This window comes from Miscanthus floridulus, chromosome 5, assembly GCF_019320115.1.
Source record: "Miscanthus floridulus cultivar M001 chromosome 5, ASM1932011v1, whole genome shotgun sequence".
In the NCBI taxonomy this organism is placed as follows: Eukaryota; Viridiplantae; Streptophyta; class Magnoliopsida; order Poales; family Poaceae; genus Miscanthus; species Miscanthus floridulus.
Window position 1 is genome coordinate 66,682,794 of NC_089584.1, and position 17,364 is coordinate 66,700,157.

At 41.1% G+C, this 17,364-nt stretch overlaps 1 non-coding gene and 1 pseudogene across 1 annotated transcript; both read left to right on the forward strand.

Moving 5' to 3' along the window:
* The first annotated feature begins 1,696 nt into the window (after nt 1-1,696).
* LOC136455789 (small nucleolar RNA R71) lies at nt 1,697-1,804 on the forward strand. Its single transcript, XR_010759256.1, has one exon. It is a non-coding gene; the product is annotated as a small nucleolar RNA R71 (small nucleolar RNA).
* Nucleotides 1,805-7,797: 5,993 nt separating this feature from the next.
* LOC136455695 (small nucleolar RNA R71) lies at nt 7,798-7,874 on the forward strand (annotated as a pseudogene).
* The last annotated feature ends 9,490 nt before the right edge of the window (nt 7,875-17,364 follow it).

Here is a 17,364-nt window from a genome sequence, read left to right on the forward strand (position 1 = left end):
GACTAATCTTCTCTTGATAGCTGGCTCTGATCCTAACAAGGAGAATATGAATTAGAGTTTTAGGATTGCTCTAGGGAGGGGGGTACAGGGCTGTTTATATAGGCTGGAGCGTCCTAACGTGAGCCCTTGGATCAAACCAACTTAAAGGACTGTCGTAGATGCAACCTAGGAGGTGGAAGAACCGACATTGCGATGTAGAAGCTGATAGGTGGGCCCAAGGGCTAGGCAATCTGCAAGTGGGTCTGGTCGGCCCCACATGGTAGCCCCTTGGGGTCTACTTTAGTGGAGAGCCTCCTAGAGTCTTCTAGAATCTTCCCACACCATTTACGCGGCAGAATTCCATAATTTCCTTGGACGAATAGGTCCCCTCTTGATGGTTTTCTAGATAAACCCTACTGAAAACACAGATTCACCAAAACTCATGGAATTTATTAGTTTAAACCCCTATAACTATGTTTTGTGATGGAATTAAGTATAAATACAGGTTATGTTGATAGGTTTATAATTGATGTTAGTGACCGTCAACAATCGCATAACGCATTCTCAAAGTTCTAGGCTCCTGATCAAACAATCAATAGTGGGACATCCTGGATCCTTCTTCTTGATAGGCGAAGTGTTTAGGATGGCCTTACTACACTCCTCTGTTAACTTGATTACCTCTGTGGAAGGCAGTGGTCTTTTGTTGTTGAGGATGTCTCTAAGATACTTCGCTTAGGTAGGTACCTAGTATGGCATCTAGCAATGGAATATTGATATATAACTTTTGAGTTATGTCTATGAACTTACTAAATTGCTCATCCATTTTGGCTTTCCTGATTTCAGCGTGGAAACAGTAGGAGAGTCAGTGTCATAAAAATCTTGTTGTAACTCTTGCTCTTGTGGCACAACTTCTTCAACTTCATCAGTTCTCTTCTCCTCTTCCTGTAGTACCACTGGTGTCTTACCTGTCCTTGTCGGAATATGGTGGATCACGAGTAGACTTGCCACCTCTTGTGGTTATAGCATTTACCTTCTCAAGATTAGTGGCAAAAGGCAGAGCAGCTAGCCAACTTGGCTAATTGAGATTCTATCTTTTTATTATAACTAAGTTGGTCTTTTATGGTGGAAGAAAAACTATCTATTTTAGTATTTATATTTTCTAGGATCTTATCATTAAAAGAAATCTTCTTAGAAATATTCTCATTAATCCTAGCATGTTCTAAGATCAAGTCTCTCAATGATGGTTGCTTAGGAGTATTATAGTAATTACCTGAGTACTTACCTTGGTAAGTCGACCATTGTTGTTGATTCCACCCTTGTCTCTGTTGTTGTGGAGTAGAATTGTTGACGATATTTGCATCCTCCTGATATTCAGGGAATTCTACCCCCAAGTATTCTCCATATGTGTTTTGAGCATTGAATGCATCTTGAATAGCCTGATGATCTTTCTTGTAATTGGCTCGCTGTTCAAGCTAATTCAATAGTATGTCCATCTTGGTTGACTAGTGCACACATTTCTTCTAGTACTTCTTTGCGCTTATTGCATGATTGAATATTGCATTGAGACCAGCCTTGATTAGAGGCTATCTTTTCCATAAGAGTTTTAGCTTTTCCAAGGGTGAGTGACATAAATGGTCCTCCAGCAGTGGCATCGAGTTATTCATGAGATTTCTGAGTTAATCCATGGTAAAAGCCTTGCATGAGCAACCAATCTTCCATCCCATGATGAGGACAATCTAAAATGTAGTTCTTGGAAACATTCCCATGCTTCTAGAATGGTTTCTCTATTCTATTGTTGGAAGTTCGAAATCTTTCCTCTTACGACATTGATCTTGCCTATAGGGAAGAACTTTTCTAGAAAGGCCTTTGAACACCCTGCCCAAGTGTTGATGTGATCTTTGTTGATGTAGAACCACTGCTTCACTCTTCCGACTAGTGAGAATGGAAACAGGTGGAGTAGTATGATGTCTTGAGCAACATCCTTAATGATGACCATGCGGCTAATCTCTAGAAAATTTTGAAGGTGAGCACTAGCATCTTTATGTGCCTTTCCGCTGAATGGGGTAGCTTGCACCATGTTCATGAGCCTTGGCTTGAGCTCAAACTCAAGGTTGTTGGTTCTGAGTGTTGGTCCAGTGTGGAATGTTCTCATTGCTTGGAGCAGAGAATTCATGCTAGGGTCTTGTCAGTCATAGCTTCAGAAACTAGTGTTGAGCTTCCTCTTAATTGATTTGATTCTGATTGGAAGTTATTAGGTGAATCACAACCAAGTCTGCAATACCCTGTATAAGATATGAACAAAGACAAACAAGGGTAAGCCTGCTAAAGCAGAGGTTCTGATTTCATCAATAAGTATTTATTTGGTCAATTCTCTTTAGCCATGTGCTGCCTCCCCAACAATGGCACCAGAAATGCTTGTTAACATTTCTTAGCATCACTCTTTAATAAGTTGTCACCCCTAGCATGATGTTAGAAATGCATTAGTTGGTAATTATTGAGAACACTTGTAAATTTATATATATACTAAGTAATCCGCAAGCGCACAGATAATGTACCATTATAGCATTTCACCCAGGGAGTATACCTGAGTACCGTTATTTATATTTTCTCCATAGGGAGGAGCTATGGAGTTGTGTTAGCATAGAGATATTGACAAATATATATACTTATGATAAAATCACTCTCATGCTATAGCAGGGGTAAGTCAAGGGATAAATAAATGATAAGTGTAAGGTAATAATGGTATTCTAGAGATAGAAATAGGAGACTCATAAAATGTAGTACATGGCTAAGCAGGAGATTCATTAAGAGCAAAAGATTCCTAAGTCATTCCTTATTTACTAAGTCTTTTGTACACCCAAGTATATACACTCTCATCTATAGTATAACTAACTTTGGATCTATGCATAAGGAACATTACTAAGGAAGATCAAGAACAGAGCTTAGTCTCCCTTCACAACTGTGTTCTACTTGCTCTACAAATGAGGAGTGGACTACAAAGGACTCAATGGGAGTGTCACATCCACGATCTACCACATGACCCTAGAGTGCAGAATGTATCCATAGGCAAACAATACCTAAGCACCATGCTTACATAATGTTGACCACTTAACTCACTCAAGTACTGAGTTAAGAGCTTTGCGAACATATGCATATATTCATAATCAATCATAACTATATCAAGCTATATAACTAGAGCAAACTAGGAACATAATAAATAGCAACATAATATTGAAGTAGCACAAAGTCATAAAATAAAAGATACAATGGACTATACCATTCTCAAGATGGCAGATCCAGAATCTAGAGCAATAGCCCACACTCCACTTGAACCTTGCTAGCTAGCCTATACTAGAAACTTCAAGAATTGGAGTTCTACTCTCTTCTCTCTAGAAACCCTAATTTTTGGTCTAAACTTGACTTATGGTAGCGTGCTCTAGAGGGGGGCAGGGGCTGATTATATAGGCCTAGAGCATCCAATGTGAGCCCTCGGATCAAACCGACTTAAAGAACGGTAGAGATGCAATCCTTAAGGCAGTGGGGAACCGACATAACAACAGGGCTGACATGTAGGACCCCCATGGGCCAGGTGACCTCTTGGTGGGGTCAGGGTGGCCCCACCTGTCACCCTCTCATCCTCTGCTTTGGTGACATGGCTTCTAGAGTCCTCTAGAACCTTCTAGAGTTGATTTTACCAGCGGATAAGCACTGATTTTATTTGACTGTTTTGATCCCTCTTGACGGTTTTCTAAAATAACACTGCTGAAAACATAGATTCACCAAAACTCATAGGAAATTGTTAGTTTAAACCCCCTAAGTCTATGTTGGTGATCATTTTCATGCATTATTTCAAGTTATATTGAAGTTTATAATGTATGATAACTACCATCAATAGTTATGCCTTTCTCTTCCTACAACTAAGGCTTATGTGGAGCTCATAGGAGTGGAAAAAGCATAAAAGAGCATACTTGCAATACATATAGTATAAAGTCAAACCTCGGATCCAAAGAGAGTTGAGTCATACAATCAAATCAAGATGTGCATGTGTATGGATATATGGTGGCTAACCTAATTCTACTATGCTCCTTGAAAAAATATCTCTCTTTTGAAACTTGGAAACAACTTTGCAAGAAAACATGGGCTATCTTATTCATCTCTTCTTCTTTTTTGGGCAGGCATCTGAGCACCCATTGTTTTAAATATATCAAACACTTGTCCATTTTTTCATCTTTCTTTCTTTCTTTTTTCCCTATGAATAACTTTTGCATAGCCCCATGCCTCTTTTCTGCAACATAATTTTTTAGAGATAGCAACAAGAGCTTGTAGCATTTATTTGGTGGAAATTCCTTTCAAGAATATTTTTGGTGTTTACTCCCAATGTAGGAGTAAAACACTTTTGGGTGGATCTAGATGGAATGGCATGTTATTGCACCTACCCCCATTATAGGAGTAGTGTATATTTGGGTGGTGTGTACGTGATCTTGATTTTAAGAGCATGACAAAACTCTCATAAGGGCCAACAAAGCTTGACTAAACTCAATGCAATGCAAGCAGCATATATATGAGTGGAAGTTTTCCTAATCTAAATATCATATATGGCTCTGGTTGGAACTTAAGCTTTGTCATATAGGAGCTCATCATATAGGATTTTTATGTTTTTCAAAAGATAAATTTATAGAACTTTAGTGTCACTTGGAACAAGATAAACAGCAGCTCAGACCTTGTCGTATCACATCAGTCAATTACCTAGACTTAGATCAAGCATATGCTACCCACGAGTTTTAAGTTCAGAGTAAATTCTTTTATCAAAACAGTCGTGTCCAAAACTCGGGAGAATTCAAGGCTGAAAACTAGGTACTTGAAAGGAATTACGATAGAGCAACTATTCATCATTTTTATTTAAGAGATTATCCTTATAGCCCATTTATTTATTCAACTCTTAAAAATAGAAAACTAGACACACACTTTTTATTTTGTTTTTTCATAATTTAAGATCACAACTTTAATATATATAACTAGCTAAGAAAATTTTTATTTTGCTTTAGTTTGTTATGCATCTTTTTATTTCTTTAGCAAATATGAAGCAAACTTAAAAATAATAGAACCAAAAGAAATACTTATCTCGATAGATGGGGGATGCTCCTCCCCCAAGCTAGATGTTGTCAGTGGTCTTTCTTAGAGTGAGTCTACCAGCAGAAGTCTTTCTCATCTGTCCAGAAGTTGTGTTTCTTGTGTAGCGGGTGTAGCGATAGTTTAGGGAAATATACTTCTGATGGATGGCTTTACTCTTGATCATCCTGCAAAATACTCCAACAAGAACACAAAAACTCAGTGACACAGATTAGGATAAGGGGTTAGCAATCAACCATTTAGAGATTTATTGTCCGTGGTGGTTTAGATAGATTTCCTAATTGGCAGGGTTCTAGCAGGATGTCTATTTAATATTTTTGGATTTTCTTATTTATGTAATGCAAAAAATATGTATGTATGGTATTTTTATTTTTATGCCACCATGATGAACATTCCTAGGGGCCTTTACACCATAGATTTATTCACATGGGGCTTTAGGCTTTAGTGATGCAATAATGTAATTTTTATTTTCTTTCTACTAATGCAATACTAGTGTAGAAGAGTAAACATGCTAAAAGTAAAAAATAATTCATGCAATACTAAAAAGTAAATATGGATAACTACCGATGTTACCTCACAGCTGGGGTGTGGATTTTTAAGTCCTCCAGACATGACTCTTTTCCTATCTTGTTTATTCCTTGGGTGCATCAGCTAGTCTCAGGATGAAGACCCTGATGGTTGCACCTCTTGTGACTCTAGTGGTGATGTTACCTTTTCTTTCCATACCTGCTTGTTCTATGGACTTGACTTTGGCAGAGCGGGTTCATCTTTTACAACTTCTTCAGGTTTCTCACATTCCTCCCAACTTTTCTTTGGGTATTTATTCTTTTGGTTTTAGGATGATCGACATCTCCTCCTGGAGTGGGACTTCTTCGGCTGCTCATAAGTGGTATAACTATTGAAATAATAGTGTACCTTTTCTCCAGGGAATTGGAAGTGTATTTGTCCAGATCCAACGTAGATGATTGCGTTGGTAGTGTTGAGGAATGATCTTCCAAGAATGATGGGTGTACCATCTTCTTCTTCTCCTATGTCTAGAACAATGAAGTCGGCAAGGGCATAGTGATCATGTATCCTTACCATGACATCTTTCACTATTCCCTCCAAAAATTGGATTGATTGGTCCGCCATCTGTAATTGTATATATGTAGGGAACAAAGGTTTATCACCAAATAAGTATTCGTACGTTATCTTGGACATTATGTTGACAGCCGACCCAATGTCATAGAAGGTCTTGTGGAGGATTTTTTGTCCAGTGGTACACTCAATCATTGGTACACCTAGGTCATCCTTCTTAGCAAGGAATGGTGAAGCAAGGAGGTGGTCATACTCTGATCAAAGTGTGTTCATCATGTTGACCGATTCTTCTTGAAGCTGTTTGGCCTTGTTCTTCCTCCTCCTATTATTCTTCTTCTTGGTCACTGTTGTCTCTTTGGGTAGGTACGACGTTTGTGGATGTCTAGGAGATTGTAGGGTGCGGTTCTTGAAAGAAAACTTCTCCTTTCTATCCCTGATTGTGAAGCAGATCTTGGCATTGTCCGTGTAGATGATGGCTTTAGTGGTGCTTAGGAAAGGTCAGCCCAAAATAATGGGTGCCCTTATATCTCCACCTATTTCGAGAACCACAAAGTCTATAGAACCATAAGATTGTCCCACTCGAACAATGGCATCTTCAAGAACTCCCTTAGAGTAGCAGAGTGATTGATCTACAAGCTGCAAACACATATTTGTGTATAACAGAGTATCTCCATTAATTTGATCATAAATTAATTAGGCATGATGTTGACACTTGCTCCAAAATCACAAATAGCTTCTTGGAAAATGTGAGGTCCAATGGTGATGGGGATGACAGGTCTTCTTGGATCGCTCTTCTATTCCGGTAAGGTATAGTCTATCCACCTTCCCATTGATGGTTGTATATAGTAGTATGATGCATTGTGAATATCAATAAGATTTGTAGTTTCTAGATCTTTTAGTTGCCCTAGAATCTTACCTTTGTCGAACAGAGGAATAGCAGCAGCCGACTGAGTTATTTGTGATTCTATCATTTTATTAAAGCTATGCTGGTTCTTAATGGCAGAAGTAAGGCTATCCATTCTATTATGTATGTTCTCTAGAATTTTATCATTGGTAGCTACCTTTCTAGATAATGCCTTCATAAGTTTGGATTGGCTAGCAATTAATTCTCTCAAGGGTGGTTGATTGAAATTGTCAAAATTATTACCTTGATAGTTACCTTGGTAGTTTGGTCTCTGTTGCTGGTTCCATCCTTGATTCTGCTGAGGATGAAAGTAGTTGTTGTTATTAACAAAGTTCACATCCTCATGGGTCTTAGGGCAGTTGTTCCCTAAATGCCCAATGTTTCCACATACTTCACATGTCATGCGAGAATCATGAATATGCATGATTTATTGCTTCTCATTGGCTCAATCTTCAAGCTTCTTCATCAGTAGGTCCATCGTGGTAGATAGCATGTCTACCTCCTTGAGTTGATGCATACCTCCACCCTTCATGAGGGTTTGAACACGTTCTTCATTCCAATCTTGATTGGAGGCCATCTTCTCCACAAGAGCTATTGCAGCTGGTACGGTGAGTGACATGAATGCACCTCCAGCAATGGCATCCATAGGTTCATGGGTACTATTAGTCAACCCATGGTAGAAAGTCTGCATAAGTAGCCAATTCTCCATCCCATGATGAGGACATTTCATAATGTAATCTTGAAAATGTTCCCATGCCTCAGGGATAGATTTGATCATGTTGTTGCTGAAAGCTTCAAATTCTCCCACACAGAGCATTGGTCTTGCCTATGGGAAAGAACTTTGCTAGAAAAGCAGTGGAGTAGTTATCCCATGTAGTATTTCTATCCTTGTTGGATTAGAACCATTGCTTGGCATTCCCCAAGTGGGAGAATGGGAAGAGGCAAAGTAATATGGTATCTTGGGTTATTCCTTTGATGGTCGCATCTTCATGTGCCTTCCCACAAAACTGGTTTGCTTACACCATGTTGATGAGAGCTGGCTTGAGCTTGAATCCATTATCTCCAACATTGACTATTGGTCTAGTACAGATGTTGGCTATAGTTGGAGCAGAGAATTCACAGAGTCATGTTAGCCATGGCTTCAAATTCAGGTGTTAAGCTTCATCTTATATGGTTGTCTTCTGACTTTAAAGCTAGAACTTTCTTGAGTTTAGCTCTAGTTCTCCTAATTAAAACTTCTGGATCTTCAACATAGTTTGTTGGAAGGTCAAAACCGGTCATACATTACCCTGTATAAGATACACAAGTAGACAAAACAAGGGTAAGCCTATTTGAGCAGAGGTCTATGGTTATCTTCAATCACATCAATAAGTATAAGTTTATTAATACTTCCTTTGCCTAGCTACCTTCTCCGGCAACGGCGCCAAAAATGCTTGTTGGTATTTATTAACGTGTCACTTGTTTTAAGTAGCCACCTATTATAAACCTATATCTCCTAACATTACTTTACTAGGTTGTAATCCCTAGTGATGATGTCAGAGATGCTTGTTGATACTACACAGCATTACTACTAGAATAATACTAAGTAGTTCTTTATCATTTTATGTAACTAGAAAGAATATATAAATATATGATTAAAAAGGATCTGCAAGCGCACAGATAATATACCATTGTAGCACTTTACCCGAGAGTATTCTAGGTATCGTTATTTATATTTTTACCACAGGGAAGGTCTCGCATGGACATGTATTGATAACTTATACTATTGAAGGAGAAATAAACCATAACCAATGTTCTACTCATAACAAGGGTAAGTCATAGGATAAGATATATATATGATAAGTATTAATAATGATAAATCACTCAGAGTACTCCTATATATGGTATTAGCATGGTTATGTAGAATATTAGAGGAATAATTTCTAAGCTATTCTTAATTACAAGTCAAAGCATACATTGATTAGTGCAATTATACCTAGTAGTCATTGCTAAGATCATCCTCATATCTACACATAAGGGATATTACTAAGGAAGATTAAGAACAGAGCTTACACATTATTGACCAGTCACCCCGTGCACAGCGGAGCGAGTGCTATATGAACTTATGAATGGATATAATGATAAGCTAGCTATACTAAGCATATAACCAAATTAGACGATGAACCTTATAACAAAGAACATGAATAAGATGAATACTAATATTGTCATAATAATTATAACTAGCATATAAAAGTAATGGAGAAATAAAAAAGAAGGGGTACAAAGATTATACCAAACTATGCTCTTGACAAGATCAGGAATCCAAGCGAAGCCTGCTTGCCTCCCTCTAAACCTAGCCTAACTAGCTATGCCCTAGAATATGGTGGAGCTTTGAGGATGATTAGGGTTTCTGTCTTCTCAAATGACTTATGCCTATAGGGGGAAGCGACTGATATATATAGGCTAGAGCGTCCAACATGAGACCTTGGATCAAACCGACTTAAAGGACGGCATAGATGCAACCTAGGAAGCGGTGGAGAACCAACATTGCAACAAGGGGCTAATAGGTGGGCCCCAGGGGTTGAGCGCCTTGCAGGTGAGGCCGGGCGGCCCCACTAGGTAGCCTCTCGCCCTCTACTTTGGTGTGGAGTCCTCCTGAGTCTTCCAAAACCTTCTGGTGTTCGTTTCGCTGTGGATAAGCGTAATTAAATATGACATGTAGGTCCACCTTGATAGTTTTCTAAATAAACTCTATAGAAAATACAGATTAAACAAAACTCATGGAATTTGTTTGTTTAAACCCCTAAACCTTCATTGGTGATTATATTTATGCCCTTATACATGTTATATTAATAGTTTATAATGGTTGTTAACTACCGTCAACAACCTCTGTTGGCCACATGGCCAGCAGCCAAACCAGGCCTGCCTCCTTTTCTGTTAGCCCAACCAAGGGCGAGAGCACAAGCTACCACTAGCTCCTCTCTGCCTCATGAGCGTGGCATGCGCACTAAACAACGCCACCTGCTCCCTTCTCACATACCAAGGAGCCAACGCCACCGCCGCTCTTCCCTCAGGTGGAGAAAGGAGGAAGCCGAGGATGCTATTTCCTTCTATCGCGTGACTATCAGCAACGCCATCTCCTCCTTCCTCACTGTACCACTCCTCCTTTCCATTTGCACCTTTTGTCCCTGTCCAGGATTCCATCCATCATTAGATTGGTGAGTGCCTATGTCATTCGGGCCCACCTAAAGCCACACCCCACGTCGTGAATTGCCAGCGAGCACCCTTGACCGTGTGAACTAGCGTCATGACCTACCTCCCTTCATGAAGCTTCCTGAGTCAGTACAATAGATGTCCACCGCGTGTCCCTACAACATGGCCACTCAACGATTGTTGTCGTCCTCAGAATGCTCCACCTCTTCGTGAACCCTAGCGGACCGCCTATAAGAGCCAGTTGAGCTTTCACCCTTACCATCTCCCTCCTATCCACCGCCATAGAGCCCTCCATGCTCTCAGCCTCCTTCCCTAGTCCAAGGCCACTATGGAAATGGTCCTATAAGGCCACCATGATGCCAACCACGGCATCACCATGGCACAGCATCAGCACCATGGTGCCCTATGGAGCTCCCGATGACACGAGCCCGCCATCAACCTCGTCATCAAGCCACGTTGCCACGACGACCTCACCACAATAGTGCCCCAACATCGCCCCACCAAGTCCACCACATGTCCATGCTAGGCCGAGCACCAAAGCATCACTGGACTAGAGATGCTATGCCACAGCCGCTGGCCTCCGCGTCATCCAACCGGCGCCCACTACCATGACCATGACCCCAAGCCTAGCATAGTGTTGCTCTAGCCACCTAGAGCTACCATTCACGATGAGCCCTAGGCACCACGGTGACTCCGTTTGATGAATCCATCACTATTGAGCCACCTCAACCTCACCCTACCAGCATCGGGTAGTCCACCGCCGTTAGACCCTGGTGAGCACCCAAGCCTTACCTTTCTTGCCATGGAAGCTTGTCTCCTCGCCACGACCTTCACCATGTTCTAGGTCACAGCTTGGGAGGCCACCTTCATCATCACCACATTCACCACTGCGGATGACCTACACACGGCCTTCCTTGTCAGACCCCAGCCGTGCACACTACCTACACTGGCCCTGCCTGCTCCAACCCTGATCTACACCACGTGGATGCCCGGTGTCAAGCCCATTGGTGAGCACCAAAGACTAATCCTTTCTTGTCCTTATGCTACACCCATGTCTACCTAGCCATCGAGCAGCTGCTCGGTCACCCATGGTCATGGACATGCGCTCCTGAAGGCACCACCCCAACATCGGCACAAGCGCACCGCATGAGCACGGCATGGCCATCGTGATCATGATGCGCCACGGCCACAACGGTGCTGCCGAACCACACTACGCACCTCGGCTTAGCCCTCACCTGGTTGCATGGAGGCCAAGGCAAGGCCTTTTGTGACCACTTGCCATCTAGGCATGTGGTCGTGAGCATTGACACCTGCCTGCACCACACGCTCATGGGTTGCCGCACAGCCACGTTTAGTGTTTCACTGAGCACAAGGTGTGCGACTGTCTTCACCGCTTCTAGCGGGTGGATGCTAAGGCATCAAGGCTTCTCCTTTCTCACCATCGCCATGCTGCCACCACACATACTGGCACACACCATCAGCCACCTAGGACCATGGCCACATGCCACATACGCACAGAGGCCATGGACCGCCATCCTCGCTTCTTGAGCGGTCAAGCACCAACAGACTCACACATCTCACACGCATCGCCGTAATGCCCACGCACGCACCAGAACGGCTACACAAGGCTTGACACCACCGTGTCACTGGCCGCCCATGGTCATGGCCATGTGCCTATATACCACAACCTCTATATGACCTTGCACGCACACCACGGACACACTACCACAGATGGTGGCCAGGGGCCATGGCATGTTCACCTCAGCAACACTGCTCCTAGCATGCCCAAGCTCTGGCTTTTCCACTGCCCGGTTCCACCCTCACAGTCGCACATGTCGTCCACACGCCGCGATCACGGCGAGCCCTGTGGGCATTCCAGCATCAAACACCTAATGCTTATGGAGACCCTATCCTTCCCCTCTCCTATGTTAGGCCAACAAGCTAGCCTTGGCCCTATTTGGCTACTCAGTTAGAGCCCTGTGACTAAGGCTGAGCCAGACATGGGCCCCTTTCCCCTCCTTTCTCTAGGCCGATCGGCAGTGCCAGCCTAGCCTTCACTCCACTTGCACATGGGCTCTCCTCCCCTTACTGCTGGGCCACCATAGCTAGAACTGGCCCAGGCTGCCCTTGCCCTCTTTCTCTATTTCTTGTTTTTCATAAATCCCTCCCACCTTCTAAAATTCACCATAAATTCATCCTAGCTCCAAAAATTATGAAACTAGTTTCATAATTTTTTCTAAAATCCTACTCTACCTCCTAGTGTAGTTCTTGATTCTAGTTGAGTTAGTTTTTATTGCAATTTTATTGTTTCTTAGTGGTGGCCATTCTTAGCATTTTCTTTGCGTAGCGATGACTCGAGCTTGGATGGATCTGATGACGCACCCGGTGGTGATGGATTCTGATGTTGGATGACCTCTACTTCCAGAGACTTTGTGGCAGAACCTCCTAAGAAATCAGGCCCACGTGTATCTATCGTTGTCTCAATAGACCTTTGATAGCGTACACGAGTTCCCAACAACTTAACAGGTCTGTTGGGTGTCCTCGGGAAACCCGAATCATCCATGAATCTTTTTTGAACAGGATCCCAATCACAGACATTGCAGATTACAATAGTTTATTCAAATATATACATCAAAGTAAAAGATAGCGGAAGTCTTATGATAACATAGTTTACAAACCAGCTGTTTCAAACTTACAATACCATAAGTGTCATACAATCATAGTAGCGGGATAATATTACATTAACATTATTTATCATACAAACTAGTGCCTTGTCTAAAGGCCATTCATCATTCCTCATCGTCATTGACTTCAAACACTGACATGCAGCAGGGACCAAAACAAGCCAGCGCATGTGACTCACCTGCAATAAGGGTTAACAAACCCTGAGTACAAAAGTCCTCAATAAGACTGACCCAACGTAACAGGGGGTGAAAGACTTTAAAGATGCAAGTGTTGGGACAAGGTAAGGATGTAGCAAGATTCAAAAGTTCTTTGCCAAAAGCTTACTATTCTTCACCCTATTTTCAAGTTTTACCCCTAAGTCCTTTTAGTTCATTTTCTCAAACTAAGTGTACCTTTCCCATATTCCAATCCTTGTCATTCCATTCTTTTCTCATGTTTTAGTAATTCACCAGTCCTACATTGCTTCTGTAATGAAACGAGTCTCCATATCCGCGGAGCACCGACAATTCGAATTGATTCAAGTCCTAGCTGGGGATTCCTTATCACATGACATATGTAGAACTTAATCTTGCATATATCAACCTCGCTACCGGATCCTCCTATACTAAGCCATCTCCATGCCACCCGAGAGCACAACACACCTCAAATCCGGCCACATTCTAGCCACGAGGGTACACACTACTCCCGCCATCTCTCCACTCCCAGTGCGTGGGCATTCGTCTTAGTATCGGATTAGCTAAAGTAGGCTTACCGGAGTATGTGACCAGTACTACAAAGTGTCTCATTCAGAAGATCCACAATGAGTGGCCTTTAAGCGACATAGTCGGCAACATTACCCAACATTCAAGATAAGTCACCCGACTAGTCTCTAGTTCATTCTATCTTCTTTCTTTCTTTGGCCAGTATGCCATCTTTGATTGTATCGAAACTTTTACTTTGAAAGCCTACCATAAGCATACTAAGCATTCTACGCCTTTGTAAATGAAATCATCTTCAAGGATGGTAAATAATTAACAAGGTAGGCAATGCATCAAGTAGGTAACATCTGAATAAATCAACTTAATGCAATAAGTAACATAGGTGATAAACTTTTCAAAGTAAACAAGGTAATGGATTAATGCATAAACCGGGGCTTGCCTTCGTTGATGATCTCGGGTTCTGGATCAGTACCACAAATATCAAATCCCGAGGCAACCGGGGATTCTTCCACAACTTGCTCAACTAGAATCGGTTCACTCTCGGATTCTACATAAAATAATAGCATATGCTTCAACATGATGATAATGTAAACATGATGCTTTCATGGTGCATGAAATGTAATAACACCTTGAATACAACTTTCCTTCATGGTACAGTTGCAAGCCAACAAAACCAACTTGCAATTCTACCATCAAGGACCACACAAGTGACTTGACCAAAAGGATCTTGAAACCCTACTGGTCACAAAACATGACCAAAACAAGATCAAACTCTAATCTACAGTATAACACAACATACTTTTGCCGACACTTTCTATTGTAGGCAAAGGGCACCTTTGCCGACAGATAACCTGCTGCAAAAAGTTTTGCCGACAGTTTGCAAACAGTCGCGCTAGAAGCCGTCGGCAAAACTTTTGCCGACAGTTAATAGAATCGCCGACACTTTATGTGTAGGCAAATGATCTACCTACGCCGACAATTGAAACCTTTGCCGACAGTTAACCCTTTGCCGACAGTTAAGACCTACGCCGACAGTTAATACCTTTGCCGATAGTTTATATGTTGGCCAAACCATTTCCAAATTATTTTCCAAACCATACCCTACAAAAAAAACTATCGACAGAACTGCATATATATAATTACAATTAAAATAATTTGACAAATCCACTTTTGCTCATATATAGAAGGCATCACATTGAACAAATTCACTTGATTTTTGTATAAATAATATATTAGATCTTTCGTCCATACACCAACTTGATATATATATATATAGCAGGTCAAGTGATGATCATAGTGCATAGAGCCATATAGATTAGTGATCAGTTACAGACAGTATAGACATAGTACAAGTCTTGTATTAATTGGTTATGACTAAAGCTAGGTGATCAATAGACCAGGACTGCAATTCATGTCGTCCTGCAGCAATTCTTGGACACTTGTTGCCACTCCAAAATGCTTGAACACTAGCTTCGTGCACATATGGTTGCCGCCACTCCAAAATACTTGAACACCAGCTTCGTGCACATATGGTTGCTGCCACTCTACAGAACATGTAACAGCTCTTTGATCGAACCTCAAAAGGTTGCCAATCCAAAATACTTGCAACACCACATAGTACCTAACATGAAAAAATATGAAATGTCAGTGCAATGTGCTCTGTACATTAACTCCTAATATGAAATGCACAGTATGCAAAATTCCAAAATTATGTGTGCACAGAAAAACTTAATTTTTTTTGGAGTCTATCATATAGTTTCCTTGTCCCAATTCCCAAATAATGGCATTATTATGATTTAAAAATAAAATAACCGTGCAAACACTCCAGATTAATGATGCCAGTATGAAGGAAGCTGAATTGGCATTGAGCCATATAACCACATGCAGGGCATGATATATGCATTGTATTATCAGCTATGGATTGCATGATCAAACAAGCCATTGGGAAAAAAAGCTAGTTGACAGCAGATTTAGTTAAAACCTGTACTCACAAACAGAAGGATCAAAGCAATATGGTATAGAATCTAAGAAACATGACAAGGAGTTACAAAAATACAATATCAACTTTTGTTCCTCAAAGGTTAAGGATAATCATCTGGACTAAACCCCCACAAGAGTACAAGGAGTTCCTCAAAGTTAAGGATAAACAAAATGGCAGGACACTGTAACAGGACACTGTTGAAAACATGAAAAAAGCTAATGATTCTTCATACTCTGCATTGAATGAAGATGATTTCTAGAGAGTGGTTTTTGAGAACAAATTAGGATGTGATGTTTATCTTAAGAAAAAATTGGAAGACAGTGAAAACATTATTGAGCTTTTGCAGCATGAGAGCAAAGTTTCGTTGTTGCTGCCGCCTCCCAGATTTTCGGATAAACTAAATGTGTTATCCAATTCAACAGAATCAAGATATTATGTTGTTGTACAGATCTTTGAGTCTAAGGTTGTACTTGAACTTGTCTCATTCTGCAAATGCATATATTTTTTTCTGTATGAATATTATAGCTTCTTTTCTTTTTTCTGTGCTTTGCGTTTACTTATTGGAAGCCATGCTTCTGACCAGCTGAAACTGAAACCTGACTATTGTCTCCAGCCAACTAAAACTGAAACCTGACTATTGTCTCCAGCCAGCATTGAACTGAAACTGAAACCTGCCGATTCACATTCAGAGTGCTTGAGCAAGTGCAACCTCAGGACTCAGGAGGAGAAGGCATCTACGAGGGACTGGAGCACTGGATTGGTTCTGCACCAACATCAGTACCAAGGTTGCAATTCTTTGTACACTTGTCCGAAAAGAAGATAAAAACTTTAATTTCTTTCCAATGGGAATAGGCATAAAAAAGGGAAACTATTGTCGGTTATCCTATCCTAAAAGGAGAAGAAGAAAAAGTTGTCGGTGACCTCAAGGTTGTTGCCTGTAACCATATAGCTGTAGCATCTACTTATTCTGTTTTACGCCAGTGGCCCCGGCCGCTTGAAACTTTGAATCATGCTGTTTACATTTGTGCAGTGCTGGTCTAATAATAAGGAATAATTTGGATGAACAGCTGACACTCATGCATGAGTTGGATTGTTGTGTGCATGTCTTGTTTTTGTTGACTGCCAGTTAGTGTGCTTACTGCTTGGGGACCATCACAGGAAGCTGAGTGCATTATTCAACAGTTGTGAGCCAGAAATATTGTACTAAAAAACATTGTAACAAATTGTGTTTGATGTTCTATGTACAGTTCATGCAAGTTTTCTTAAAAATGGAAAAGATGGCTTCATTTGCTATGGAAAAGTTTTCTTAAAAATGTAACAAATTGCCCCGGTGACGCTGGGCTGATTCTTGGGTACATAATTATTCCGAGATCTGTGTTCTTTCTTTGAATCAAATCTAGCTAAAGCAAAGGGCATGGAACCTTTGCTTTGGGAGACATATACAATACAAAAGAGTGAGCCAAAATAAATTAGGTACCAAAAGGATCGGAAATAGTTTCCTCTGTCAGATTCCCCAGGAGAAAACACTACCAATTTGGCACCTTAGCTAGTATTTGGATTTCATTAGGAGGTACATATGCTAATGGTTGTGTGAAGAAGTGGTGCTTTGGTTGTGTTAGTTATGCTGTAGTCTTACAGTATCTAAAGTGAAAAAATGGGGAAAAAGGAACTACAGTATCTTACGTTGGGCTTTCATTTATCAGGGGCATGATAAAGCG